The sequence below is a fragment of the Alligator mississippiensis genome, chromosome 4 (genome assembly GCF_030867095.1).
Source record: "Alligator mississippiensis isolate rAllMis1 chromosome 4, rAllMis1, whole genome shotgun sequence".
Lineage (NCBI taxonomy): Eukaryota > Metazoa > Chordata > Crocodylia > Alligatoridae > Alligator > Alligator mississippiensis.
In genome coordinates, this window is record NC_081827.1 from 248,804,267 (window position 1) to 248,818,642 (window position 14,376).

The following is a 14,376-nucleotide window of genomic DNA, read 5'->3' on the forward strand; positions in this document are numbered from 1 at the left end:
AGCAGGAAGCCAAATAGGACACTACAAACCTAGCTGTTAAGGCCAGAACCAGAAAGCTGTAAGTGCACTAATGGCTGACTTGCTTAGTGGAAGATGTTATGGCCTTCTCTCAGCTGATAAGACCATAAGTTTTCAGCGTATCTGGTCTCAGTAGCTAGTTTGACACCAAGTTTGCAAGAACCAGAGAAACCGTGCCTAAGATTCTCTCACAGAACCAATTCCAGGAACAAGAGGTTTGGTCTTCTGGGTTGTCATCTCATTCCTATACCTTTGAGGTTTATGGGACACCTGGTTTTACGAAGAATGTCAGTGATGCCTGCAAGAGGTACTTAACTATTTGTTTATTTTTGTATGTTCTTTCCCCTTTACTGGACCATGCAGTTGGTCCAACAAAAGCATGAGAGGTTCTTGCCTTTCACCTTAAGCATTTGGTGGTTGATTTTTACAGTATGTTTCTAATTATGATATGGAAGCAGGAACACATAGCCATTCTTGAAAGAAAGACTGTGACTTCCTTAATCTTGGCACCCTTAGTGCTCCAACAGGTCTTTCTTGGTACCCAGGAATGGGAAAATAAACCAATAATTCTAAACTGAAGAGGATGCTCACACAGGAGGAACAACTCAAGATTCACATTCTCCCCAGTTTACTTTAAAAACAACTGTTTATAGAATGACCATACATAAAATCTGAACTAAAGCTTTAAACAACAGACACCCTTCTATATCAAGAATGATGCACACACACTACTAACCCATTCAATTAATTCATAAATCCATCAAAACTCGTTTTGGTTTTTTGTTGGTTTTTTTTTTTTGCATATGTATGCCTTAAAGTCTAAGCTAAATACCAGGTAAAAAAAAGTATCTTCTTTTCCAGGCCTGAGGAAGAACATTTTGTACCCCAAAGCTTATTTAACTATATAGTTGGTCCAATTAAAGATATTACCAAACAAACCTTACTTCACACACATTTGCCAAATTATAATGGCTACAATGCTATAACCATATTAAAACATATAAAGTAGACCAGAACTGAGATTTGATATAAAACAAAGGAATATAATCCTAGGATCAAGGAAGCATTTTCTTCTGTATTTATGGAAATTGGGACATATTATAAGCTACCGAAAATTGCTTCTGGCACATGCTCAGCAGACCTTACTAGACACTACTGCCAAAATTTCTGAACATCTGATTTGCAATTAACATGATTCCGAGCGCCACGGAACTTTGGTAAAACTTAAGATCCTTCCTTTTGTGTGCCCTTGTGAAAAGGTATTTAGCAGAATTCACAGATTCATTAAAAAAAGGCAAAGGCATCAGCAGTAAAATATCCTTTCATCCCAGTTGGGCCCCAGCCCAACCCAGTCTAGTAGCCATAAATCTTCAACTGACCTGCACAAATCTTTTTACATACTATTACTAACACCTGTAACACAGGCACAAATACCATTACCTCCATTTTACAGACAAAATAATAGGCTGCATGTAGCTGAAGATAGAGTATGTCTTTCTGATACAACAATCAAGTTTCATTTACCCAGTCACACTGCCTTTCAGAGTGAACGTTGGAAGTGCATGCACTATGACCACATCGTACCCCACAACTATGAATAAAACACTGGAATTTTGATTCTTAGCTTATGGCCAAGTCACTGGCAAAGTACATCATTCACATCTTTCACAGTCAACATGTTCATGCAGAAGTTGATCACTTATCTTTTACTTGCTACTACTTATAGTAGCTAGGGTCAGGAGGGACCTGGTCAGATCATCTAGCCTGACCCCCTGCCACAGGCAGGAATGAATGCTGGGTTCACAAGACCCCAGACATGTGATCATCTAACCTCTTTTTGAACTTGCCCAAGGTAGGGGCGAGGACCACTTCCCTGGGAAGTTGGTTCCAGATTCTAGCCACCCTAACTGTAAAATATTGCCTTCTGATCTCTAACCTAAACCTATTATCCATCAGCTTATTACCATTGTTCCTTGTCACTCCAGGTGGTGCTGGGGAGAATAGGGCTCTTCCTATTTGCTGCTGATCTCCCCTGATGAGTTTGTAGGCAGCCACCAGGTCCCCCCTCAGCCCCCTCTTGTTGAGGCTGAACAGGTTCAGCTCCCTTAGTCTCTCCTCATAGGGCCTGTCCTGCTGCCCTCTCACCAAACGGTTGGCCCTCCTCTGAACCCTCTCCAGGCTGGCCACATACTTTTTGAAGTGCAGCACCCAGTACTGGACGCAGTACTCCAACTGAGGCCTGACCAAGGTTGCACAGAGGGGGAAGATCACCTCTCTGGACTGGCTTGAGATGCATCTTTGGATGCATGACAAGGTATGGCTGGCCTTGCTGGCTGCGGTCTGGCATTGGCGGCTCACGTTCATCTTGGAGTCAATAATGACTCCAAGATCCCTTTCCACCCCTGTGCTTTCAAGAGGAAAACTCCCCAGCCTGTATGTATGCTGTAGATTCCTTCTCCCAAGGTACAGCACCCTACACTTGTCTACGTTGAAACCTATCCTATTCTCGTCTGCCCACTTTTGTAGTCTGTCTAAATCTAGTTGCAGCCTCTCTCTCCCTTCAAGTGTGTCCACCTTGCCCCACACATCTTAGCGTCATCAGCAAATTTGGACAGCGTGCTTTCCACCCCCTTGTCCAAGTCGCCGATGAAGATGTTAAATAGTGCGGGCCCGAGGACCGAGCCCTGGGGGACCCCACTGCTCACATCTCACCAGACTGAGTACGACCCGTCCACCACTACTCTCTGGATGCGCCCCATCAGCCAATTTTTTTACCCATCCAACTGTGCAGGCATCAATGACACATTTGCCTAATTTACTGATGAGAATGGGGTGAGAGACAGTGTCAAAGGCCTTCTTAAAGTCTAGAAAGACTACGTCCACAACGACACCATCATCCAAGGATTTAGTTACTTGGTCATAAAAGGCAATCAGGTTGGTCAGGCAGGACCGGCCTTTGATGAACCCATGCCAATTGCCCCTGAGCATGACCTCCCCTGCTTGCCCCTCACAGATGTGCTCCTTGATGATTCTCTCCAAGATCTTCCCAAGCACCGAGGTGAGGCTTACTGGCCTCTAGTTACTTGGGTCCTCCTTCCTCCCTTCCTTGAAAATTGGGACATTAGCTAGTTTCCAATCCTTTGGCACCTGGCCAGATGACCACGAATGCTCATACAGCTGGGCCAAGGGCTCCATGATGACCCCTGCCAGCTCCCTCAATGCTCTTGGGTGGAGGGCATCTGGACCTGCAGATTTAAAAATGTCCAGCCCTTCCAGAAGATCCCTAACTACATCTGCGCTGACTGAAGGCCTGACAGAGCTATCCCCAAGATTGTCCCTACCTCTGGTAGGTGGGAAATCCTGGTCCCTGTTCAAGAAATCAAAGGCAAAGGAACTGTTAAAAATATCAGCTCTCTCATCTGGCATGGCCACCAGATTGCCATTTGTGTCTTGCAGGGGCCCTACATTGCCTGGTGCCCTCTTCTTGCTCCCAATGTACTTGAAAAAGGACTTTTTGTTGTCCTTAATCCTGGATGCTAGCCTGAGTTCCATCTCTGCCTTGGCCTTCCTAATAGCCTTCCTACACTCCTGGGCAGAGGAGGAGTACTCCTTGGTGATAGCTCCTCCTTTCCACTGGTTGTACGCCACCCTTTTAATCCTCAGGCATTCCTGAACATCCTTGCTGAGCCAAGGGGGGTTCTGAGCACTCTTACCCCCCTTGCTTCTCTCAGGGACTGTTACCCTTTGGGCCTGGAGGATTGTCCCCTTAAGGTACAACCATCCCTCATGGACTCCCATCTCCTCTACCTTTGGGGCCCTTTATCACTTCAGCTCAAGTGATAAAGCTCTCTGCTGGGAACCTCAAGGTCCCGGTTTCAAGCTGAAGAAAGGAAGAAAATCCCCTTTTCATTCTGTTCTTTACAAAGAAAACTTCTGCCTGAAATTGAGTTTAAGTTTACAGCTAAAAATATTTCTGTATTTCATGTAGTTCATTGCATATTTTGGGTATGTTCGATATTTTATAAACTAGCCAGTTGTGTGTCAAGAAGGATGGGGGGGTTGCGGGCAGGGACAGAGGCCTGCGTCTGACCCCCCCCTTCAACCCCTCACCTTTGGGGCCTGCTCCCCCTTTCCTCCCCTATGCTGCGGGGCCACCGCTGCAGGGTTGGGCCAGGCCCGGCCCAGCACCCCACCTCTCACCCACCCGCTGCCATTTTGGGACAGGGCCCATGCCCCCACCTTCCCCACTGCTGTTGCAGGGCTCAGTCAGACCCAGCGTGGCCCCCACCCCCCACCCTCACCACCAGGGCAGAGTGGGGTGGGGCAGGCTCCCCCCAACTTCCCATTTTGAACATGAATATATTTACAGTCAATAGTTAGAACCAGAATGACTGTTTTTTGATTAAAGAAAAAATACGTATAATTTTGAGGAACTGGTAGGGGAAAGGATCAGGAACAAAATGGGCTATTAAATGAATTTGTTGCATTTACTGGGAGCATGTAAGACACTAAGGAAGAAGAGGGCCTAACTTACAGATGATTTTAACCAAGATTAATGAAACCAAGTTTAAAAACAGAAAATTTAGGAAGACTATAAAATTATTAAATTATATGAATGGTACTACAATGACCACTAAGACCTATACAATTGATTTCTATTTGAAAACTTTGGATTTGGGTCAATTAAGTCAATACTTCATCAGCTTGTTACCCTTAAAAAGCCCAAGGAATGGCTAAAGAGATACAGGGACTGCAAACACTCCATGGGAAGTACCCTAGCAACTTTTCAAGCCTCATGGCAGCAGTTCTCAACTAGGTGCTGTGCAATAGCGCTGGCATTAGCTACAACCAGGTGAAACTGTCTGATGCACCTTGTGCAGAGCCTAACCAGGAAGTGATGGTGACTGGAGCAGGCCCTCCCGACTGCATTAGGTTTATCCTGCTGCAGCCCTTCCCAGTCTGGCCCTGCATGCCACTCCTAAAAACAGGTGCATGAGACAGTTCTATGTGGTGGCATTGCAGCAGTCTGGAAATGTATTTGTGTTCACCTTGTTTCTATAGGCAGCTGAAGCTATTTCCCAGTCAGGCTCTGTAGTACACAAGGCTCAAGGGGCACTCTCATTTGCCTGTCATGGGAGTGCTCTGAGAAACTCTGAAGCAAGCTAAGGAAGTACAATAGTAGTTCTCAATCAGGGTGATGGCAAAAAGTTACAGAGAGGTACCTTCAATCTAGAGCAGGGGTAGGCAACGTTTTTTGGCCAGAGTGCACCATAACGTCTACCTCAGAAGGTGCCGAAGTGCCGGCATGGCAGAAAAGCAAAATGAGGGCAAGTGGTACATGGCAGGATGCCCTGCTTGTGCCCCTTGCCCCCACCCAAAGCCTCTGCCCCCCAGCCCTACTGCCCCCCACCCAAAGCCCCTGCCCCCCAGCTCAGGCTCTGTGGCTGCCAGGAGCTACCCCAGCACTGGGTAGCTGCTGGGCTGCTCCCAGCAGGGCTTGCTTGCAGTGTCCCAGCAGCTCCCAAGAGCCGGGGCTGGTTGCAGCCAGGAGGCTCCAAGCAGCTGTGCCAGGGTCCTGCACCAGCTCCGCACCAGCGCACCTCAGAGCAGGCGGTGGGGGTGGGACCTGAGACAGCGCAGCCCAGGTCTCTGCCCCGCTCCCAACCTAGAGGTGATGAGCAGCAGGCTGGCTACAAACAGCTGCGCCAGGCTCATCACCTCAATGGCGGGAGTGGGGGAGAGAGCAGAGCTGCACTGCCTCAGGCCCCACCCTCACCACCTGCTCCAAGGCATGCCTACATGCGCCCAGCCAGAGCTGGTGCTGGAGCCCGGCACAGCTGTTTGGAGCACAGCTGTTTGGAGCCTCCCAGCTGCAGCCAGCCCCGGTTCTGGGGAGCTGCTACCAGCCAGGATCCTGGGCTGCTCCCAGCAGGCAACTGGGACATTGCAAGCCCTGCTGGGAGCAGCCTGGGCTCTGTCGCTGGCAGCAGCTACCCGAAGCTGGGGCTGGCCGTGGTGTGCCAAGCAAAATGGCCTCGTGTGCCACGCTCTGCACGCGTGCCAGGGGTTGGCAACCCCTGATCTAGAAAGTTTGAGAACTAGCATCTTAGGGAATGCCTCACAACTCTCAAATGGCAGCTTACTACAGTGTACATTCCAGAGCCAGGGAAAACCGTCCTGAAATCGTCCTTTGTTACATATCACAATTATTCATGTTAAACAGCTATTCTTTTATTTACAGTGGATTCTATCCATTTTTGATTTGCAAAACTTCCTACCATCTTTCGAGTCATGTATTACAGAAACCATCCGCAGGTCAGAACAACAGTATTTCTCACAAATGTTACCTTTAAAATTGATCAATGGAGTTACTACAGTGCAATTCAAAAAAAGTTCTTAACCAGAGACCAAATATGCCCTCACGAGGTCTTCCATGAAGGAGGAAGACAGGAGAGATGAAGGTCTAATTTAAGTTTCATGTGAAATATAAACACTTGCTTAATATAGCTTCCCTTATATACCTGAGGAGTTTAATTATCGTTTTTTTTCTACGCTACTTTAATGTGTCCTGCAAAAGTCATAAGAACAGTATTTAGGGTCTGCAATATAGCAGAATAAAAGGGCCACTTTTTCATAACTTATATCTGTAAAGCTAGTTTTAATGATCATATACTAGGAAATACTCTGTCATTGGGTTAAATATGATCAGAAAAAATAATCCAAAACAAAAAATTTGTAAATGTTGAGAAGGGCTGAAAACTTCCTAACAGGTAATACAGAAATATTTTGTTTGAATTTTAAACTCTTTAAAAGAAAAGAGAGAAAAAGACTAAGCTCAGAATTCTCCATGGCACGTTGTAAAGTATCTTTACTAGATCATAGTGTGTTATTGTAGAATGATATACCTTGGACAGTCACTCTCAACCAAGGTGCCGGATTACCCTGGGGTGTTGCCAAATCCTTTGAAGGGTGCCTCAAGGTGCAAGGAGATAAGCAATAAGCTAAGCAAGCAAGCAAGCAAGCAAGTACAGGCTCATGCTTGTCCCTGCTTGGCTGATCCCCTACTGCAAGAAGGTAAGCACCGTAATTTATAAATTAGTTTTTGAATGTGGGTGCCACTCAGTTCACAAGTTATGGAGGGGTGCCTCAAGTCCAAAAATGCTGAGAACAACTAACCAGGATTTCAGCATACTAAGAACATCACAATTTTAGGGACTACAAACTTTCAAAAAGCTAAGTTAAAAGTATCGTTCTGCTATTCCCTTAATTTTGATCAAGTGGAAGGCAACAGAGGGAAACAAACACTAGCTCCCACTCCCGAAGGAACATTGATTGCACACACAGCTGACCCAAGGATCAAAGAACCAGATGCACTACAACAGGGGTGTCAAACTTACAGCCCAAAAGCCAGATATGGCCTGTGAAGCTGTTTCATCCAGCCAGCTGAGTAGTGAAAGTTGGAGGGTGCTGCCTAAGGAGTCTGATCTGCTAGAGAGTTTGGGGCCCCAATGGACATGGCTGTCAGCAGCAGGAGGCAAGAAAGGACTGTGCAGATGCAGCCCTCGCTTGCCCTGCAGCTGCCAGATCCCCACTGCCCTGGTCCACCCCAGAGTGAGCCTGACACCCCTGCACTTCCATGTTAGTCATCCTTTCCTCTTTTGTCTTCTCCATTCACCTTCTCACCTCCTCTGTCCCATCCCGTCCATCCATTCCCGCCGCCCCTGTTTCTTTTTCCTGCTGCACATACCATTTTCATAGCAGCATAGACTGGAGCACAGTAAAATTCATGAGAACTGTGCAGCCTCCCATCCTTTTCTGAGCAGTGATGGCACCAAAGCAGTTTATAAACAAAGCACAGTCACATGCATCTGATAAAAGATTCTCTTGTTTGACCATTTTATAATTGGTGGGGATGGAAGTGAGATGGCACAGACACAGGGTGTGAAAGGCATGGGATTCATGTGATCTCACAACAGTCAGACCCAGGGCCAAGGATGGGGGGGAATACAATACACCAGAAAAACTAGCCAACAGCATTCTGCAGAATTGACTAAATATACGGACAAAGCAACACCTCAAATTACTCATCAATATTAAACAATACTCTAACAAAAGAAAACACTATTTTAATGATGTTTTAATTCAAACAGTAAAGACTAAACAGTCATTTCACATGTTCACCATTCTTGCTATAACAATCTATTTAAACTCTTTATCTTGACCTGTGACACCTATGAGTATAAACTGCCATAAGCAAGTCATCTTACCTTTACTTCCCACCTGCTATGTTCATATCAAAGGACTTAGTCAAGCAAATAAGCCTTCCAACCACCTGCCTAATAGGTGGAAACATGAACAACTTCAAAGCATAGTAAGTACAGCTCTGATTTTCATTTTGTGAACCATTATTTAAATATGGACATTCACAAAAGCTTGTGGTATTTACTAACTCTTCTATAATATGCTGATAAACACAATTTATTTTTAAATGGAAGTATATAAATGAACCCAAGAGATTGCCAGCTAGAAGTGACTCAATAAACCACTTTCAAGATAATCCACAAACACTCTTCACAACCCTAGCAAGATATATCCCCACATTGATTGAGACATCATTGGGCAGTGCTACAATAGATTTTTTTTTAAATCAGTGGTGAAAACATCACTTTTCACAAAGTAAATGAACAACGCACTACATCAGGTCCATCCAAAATCAGAGTGATCAGGGGCTGCCTGTCGCATCAGTTGAGAGCCCCACGCCACACACCATATGGGCTGCATGCCACAAGGGCCACACAGGATCCCCAAGACCCCCATCACGTGAAGTCCCCCTGCCACACAAATAGTGTGACCCCCCTACATTGCCATGCAATCAGCATAAGGCCCCTCCCTCCTTCTCCCCTACTGCTCAAGTCATCCTTCTCCCCACCACCATGCAAGCAATCCCCTCACCCCCTCCACCACCAGCACAACCCATCTCCTTCACTATTTCACCCCCTATACCCTGCAAGCAGTGGGAGCAGCAGTGGCCAGCTGGATAGCCCTGCACTATACCATTAACACAACTTGTGCTATTGTTTTTGGCTCCAATCCTACACACCCGCACAGTGGAATGGAAGTCGATGACATTTCAACAGGCACAAATGTATACCACAAACATTCATGTGCAGCAAGTGCTCATGATGAATAAAGGCCTAGTACCACTGTAATGAACATTAAAACCTAACTCCTGCAGCGACTCCTGTGTAGGTGGATCCCTTTGCCCACATAGGGGTCACTGCAGCAAAGCCAAAACGCAGTTCTCAGGGCGTATCTTTACAATATAGCCAACAACGCATGTTAACCCAAGTGACATGTTAATAATTAATAAATAAAGTGTCTGTCCCACATTAGAGAGCTCCTTCCCTGAAAATAGTAATTAGCATTACTTTTAACATGCTAGGGTGCTTGTTTGGTTTATTTGTTGTATAAATACCACCGCTAACAATAATAAGCTATACATACTAGTCACAGAAAGGCGGTTCAGATTAACTTTCCATGGTAACATTCTAAGTACACCCGATCCCGAAAGTATTTTTAGCAAGAGTGTTCAATCAATACTGTTTTTATGTTCAGTCTAAATTAGACATTAGAAAGGAAACACAATTGTAAACCAACAAAAGCATGACAGAATATATCTTCGTCAAACTATTTTACAGACATGGGAAACAGAGTTTATTTCAGAACCTAAAATAACGAACCTAAATTATAAGCCAGAATCTAGGAACAGAGAGACCGAGTGGTAAGAAAAATACGAATACCAAGGTGTGTTTCAGTACTTGCCACAGCTTAAAGTAGACCAATTACACATCAAACAATGAGAAAGAGGCTCCTAAAAATTCCTGCCCGCTAGACATCTGAAGAGCCTAAAAAGATTTCGGCGTTAAGAACTAAATCCATTCTAAAAATGGTATCCGACTTGGTTATACCTTTCTTAAGGCTCTCAAGCTGAAAACCCACCTTCAAAACCCTGTCTTCATGTGTGCTCACAGTTGTGACTTACACACACACACAACTGTTTCTACCTCAGTAACACATCTGGCCACGCACCCCCAAGACTGACAGTGGAAAAATGAAAAAAAACTGGCGTCTGTCATCAAAAATCAAACGTGAAATGGAAATAAAAGTAAGTTTCCAGGTCAACGAAGCGAGCGAAGCTTGATCAAAAATATGCCCCCACAAGATCCGTCTCATCCTAAGGCAACGAAGGGGTGTTAGGGCAGCGTGTCACGTTTTACCCTTTAAAGTTGCATATACGACGTGTGTGTCTTATACGGGGAAAGGGGGCAAAAACAAAACCCCACGCTGGCACCGCATCCGAATCTGACAAGAAAGCGGCTCGATAAAACCGAGCCCCGACGTATCCACCTCGTCCTGCCGGGCGGGCAGCGCCGACGCGACGACGAGCTGGCGAACGCCGGCTGCATCCGCACCCGCGAGCGGCTCCCTGCTTCGCCAAACCCGCTCCTAACCCCCCTCCCCGTCACCACGACTCCCACCGGCCAAAACCGTGTAAAAAACACACACAAAAAACAAACAAAAAACCCCAAAAACACCTCCTGCTGAATTTTTAACATCCATCCAACCCCCCCCCCCCACTATCCCTTCAACAGACTCCTGCTTTGAAGCAGCCCCTAGCCTTCAAGGTGGGGGGGGGGGGGGGAGGGTGACCAGTTTACCCCCATCCCCCAAAAAATGATTTTGGGGTTTTTTTTTTTGCAAGGGCAGGGGCATTATAAAGGGAAAAAAAATCAGCATAAATAGCAGCACTGGGGGGGGGGGGGGATGGAGATGCAACCCCCCCCCCCATGCCATGGGGACTCGCAAACTTTCCCAAGGGGTGCCTTAAAAATTAAAAGGGGGGCAGCAAAAAGACGATGCCCCCCCACCCAAATTAATTACCTCACGCCCCAAATTACCTCAGCCCCCCCTCCCTACCTACCTTCATATAAGAGCCACGTCCGTGCGGAGGAGCGAGGCCGGGCGGGCCGGGCCGGGCCCCCCCGCCGCGCTCAGTTACCCCGCAGCCCCCGGCCGAGCCGGAGCCGGAGCCGCAGCCGCCCCGCTGCCGCGCAGCACCACATCGTCCTGCGGGGGGGCGGGCGCGGGGACCCCGGCCGAGGGGGGGCGGCGAGGAGGCGGAGGCAGCCGCGGGCCGGCGCTGCGCGTGTGCGGGAGCGGGAGCGGGAGCGCGGCGGGGAAGGGCGAGGACGCGGAGCCTCCTCCCCTCAGAGGCTCGCCCGCTCCCTCCTCCCGGCGGGCAACGGCGGCGCCTTAGCAACCAACATGGCGGCTGCGCAGTCACCCGCTGAGGCGACGGCGATCTCGCGAGAGCCGGCCCTGGGAGAGGAAGGGGGGTTGCCCCGGTGGAGCGGATACTGCAAGATGATTGGCGCGCCTTGCCGCCCATCACGGATGCGTCCAAGGGATTAGCCCATCAGTACAGAAGCACCGCCCCCCCTTCGCTTCAGTTGTGTTCAATGGAGCCCGGGGGAGGGGAGGGCGACACCTGGTGGCGGCTGCGTTGACCTGGGGCGCTGCCGCAGCTGCAGGGGAAGCTGGAAACCGGCCCCACGTTTCCAAAGCAATCGGGGCTGGTGCGAGAGGGTTGATTTTGTCTCGGACCAACCAGATTTGTGCAAAAATAATAATAATAATTGCAAGCTTTTGGGTAATGAACGGTATTTTTATTATTATGTTTCTTTTTGCAAAAAAATCTGGTTGGTCTAATAAAAGGGATCGTCTCCACCACCAGCCCTTTATTTCATTTGTTTGCAAAAATCCGGTTGGTTTAATAAAGGATATCACCTTTGCCACCAGCCCTGATTCCAGACCAATACGGCTGCAACCAGGAGACCTGACATGTTTCCAAGCACTAACTTTAGAGCTGGTCGTTCTTTCCATAGCCAGACAGTCCTCTTCACAGTGTGATGATTACTTGCCAGGTGTAGCCCAGCTGAATTTATTGTGCGATTCACCCAGGAACTGCACACTTGCAGAGATCAAGGTGCTCTTTCATTTCCTCTCTGTCTTTCCCAGCTCCAGAGGGTGCCCTGGAACCCGTCCTCTTTGCAACCAGATACTTACTTTAAAAAGTAAAGCAAACTCTGCTCCGTAATTGCAGGACTTCAGGACCCAGAGCTTTGTGACTCATGATTAATAAAGCCTGTGTCAAGAATATATGCTAATTAACCATGTCATAGCATTAGGACTGTGGCTAGGAGAGTAATTGGGTTTGGGGATGTCCTAATTGACTCTATTAGTCATTGTGATTCATTATTTACATTCCAGTAGTGCCCAAAGGTCCCAAACAAGATTGAAACCGCATTAGGACAGGGGCTGCGCAAACACACAGACCTGTCCCTGGCCTGAAAAGACTGAGGAACTCAGTTGTGCAAACACTTACATACATATTTCATTTTAAGTATGTGAGGAGCCCTATGCAGTTCAATGCAATGACTTGCATGTGTTCAATTAAGCACGTGTGCTCGGGTGTGCGAGATCCAGCCTCAACTGAAGACAAAACGGAACGGACAACTGAAGCCAAAGCCAGCAAGAGGACATGGCACATAATCGCAGGTTTCCTGCAGTTACGTGTACTGACAATGCACACATCTCAGTGGTTTCAAACCATTAAAAAGTACGTGAGGGGTTCACTTTAAAAAGTCTCCATCAAAACATAGGTTCTTCCCGTTATCTCTCAAAGTTCATTGCTACAACCTCATCCCATTACAAGGTAACCCTCCCCTAACTATCATCTTTACCAAGCAATAGAGATGTAGGATACAGGACTGAGAGACACCCTAAATCATACAGTTATATTCACAAGTGTATGAAGCTGCTTGTTGGAACTAGATAGGCTGGGGTTTTTTGTTAGGTTGGTTCGTGTTTGGTCTTTTTGTTCCCGTACTGCTGAAAAGGTGGTCCAGAATACGTTTAGAAACATCCTCCTAATACTCATTTGTGCTTGTGCCAGTACTGTCTAGTTGAAATAGCTCCTCTCCATCCTTGGCATTCGCCCTCTTTGCACCAATACATTTATAGAAAGCAATCACATCCCCTCTCAATCTTTGTTTCCCGAGTCACCTCACGAATGATAGATAGGTTCTCATTTTCTTGAATGGATTTTAGAATTTAAAGGATTTTTCAGCAGTCTTCTCTTCCAGAAGCGAGGGCAAGCTGCTTGTGGGGTTTGAAGATTGACGTTTGGATAAGGGAAAGGTCAGCTGAGTAGGGGGTTATATAAAGGGCAATCCCCAAGGGCACCTCTAGAGCCCTGGATAGCACAGATTTCAGAGCGTATGTTCCATAATGGAACAAAGGACTTTCTGTTAATAAAATCAAAATTAAAAATGCTGTGCCTTTAACTTCATTAATTAAAAAGTGCAAGTAATTAGGTGAAGTCACAAAGTTTCAGATCAAAAGATTTACTCTTGGAATGAACCAGGTATGCTGATAGTATAAATGCTGCAGATTAGCATGTGCAGTACAAATAATAGAGAGTCCCAGGAAAACTGCAGCTCAATAATAACCTTTCTCCAAAGCAGGACACAACAGAGTGCATGTTGTTCCAGTTCCTAGCTTCTTGAGCTTTGCCTTAGTTTTCTTAACAGACTCACTCTGTCTGAATTCTGCCCTTTTCCCCCCAAAGCAATATTTATCCTCTCTCAGCAAATAGAGATCCTCAGCTGTAGCTTCTGCTTGGCTCCTAGAAATTGTCATTCTCAGACCACATTGCATTTCTTTATCCTCAGAGATAATGATGGATATTTTTGTTTTGTATTGTCCAGTTATATGTAAGCTTCAACGCCTGGGGTTTTTTTTTTATTTACGTCAGCCTTTACTTTTTTGTCTGTTTGTGTCAAGCGTGCTTTCAATACTTAACAAATAATAATAATAATAGCTATTATTTTAAACAGAGTGATGTTTAATTATAGCAACACTGATATTGCTATAATTATGTACAACTTTTAGGTTATAAGTAAAATAACTTTAACTTCTATAAAATATATATTTTTTCATTAATCCAAAGATGCTACAGAGTAGTTTTGCTAGAGACATGAAAACACAAGATATTTCAACTTCGTTTGGTTACAACGTGCAGAGGTGCTAATCATGTTAGCCTGTAAAAAAAGGCGCTACCAAAAGAAATGGTGAGAGATCCTTTTTATTGGGATATAAAAATAAAATGAGCATGTTTTCCAGCTCGATGATCTCTTTACCCAGCCCCAAGAAACAGAGCAGAAGCTGTAGATACAGAGTGTTAACGTGTTAATTCAGAAAATTCCAAGATAGAGCAGATCAAGGGAGAACCATGTA

The 14,376-nt window shown here is 46.2% G+C and overlaps 1 protein-coding gene across 2 annotated transcripts in view; it reads right to left on the minus strand.

Annotated features, from left to right (window-relative positions):
- Positions 1 to 11,304, minus strand: part of PTPN4 (protein tyrosine phosphatase non-receptor type 4) — a 206,324-nt gene extending 195,020 nt beyond the window's left edge. The window contains exon 1 of one of the 2 annotated variants that reach the window (XR_009462146.1): positions 11,000 to 11,304. The gene's annotated coding sequence lies outside the window, so the exon portion shown is untranslated. The remainder of the gene's footprint in view (positions 1 to 10,999) is intronic. The other variant, XM_059727499.1, reaches the window with a different exon arrangement.
- Positions 11,305 to 14,376: the final 3,072 nt, after the last annotated feature.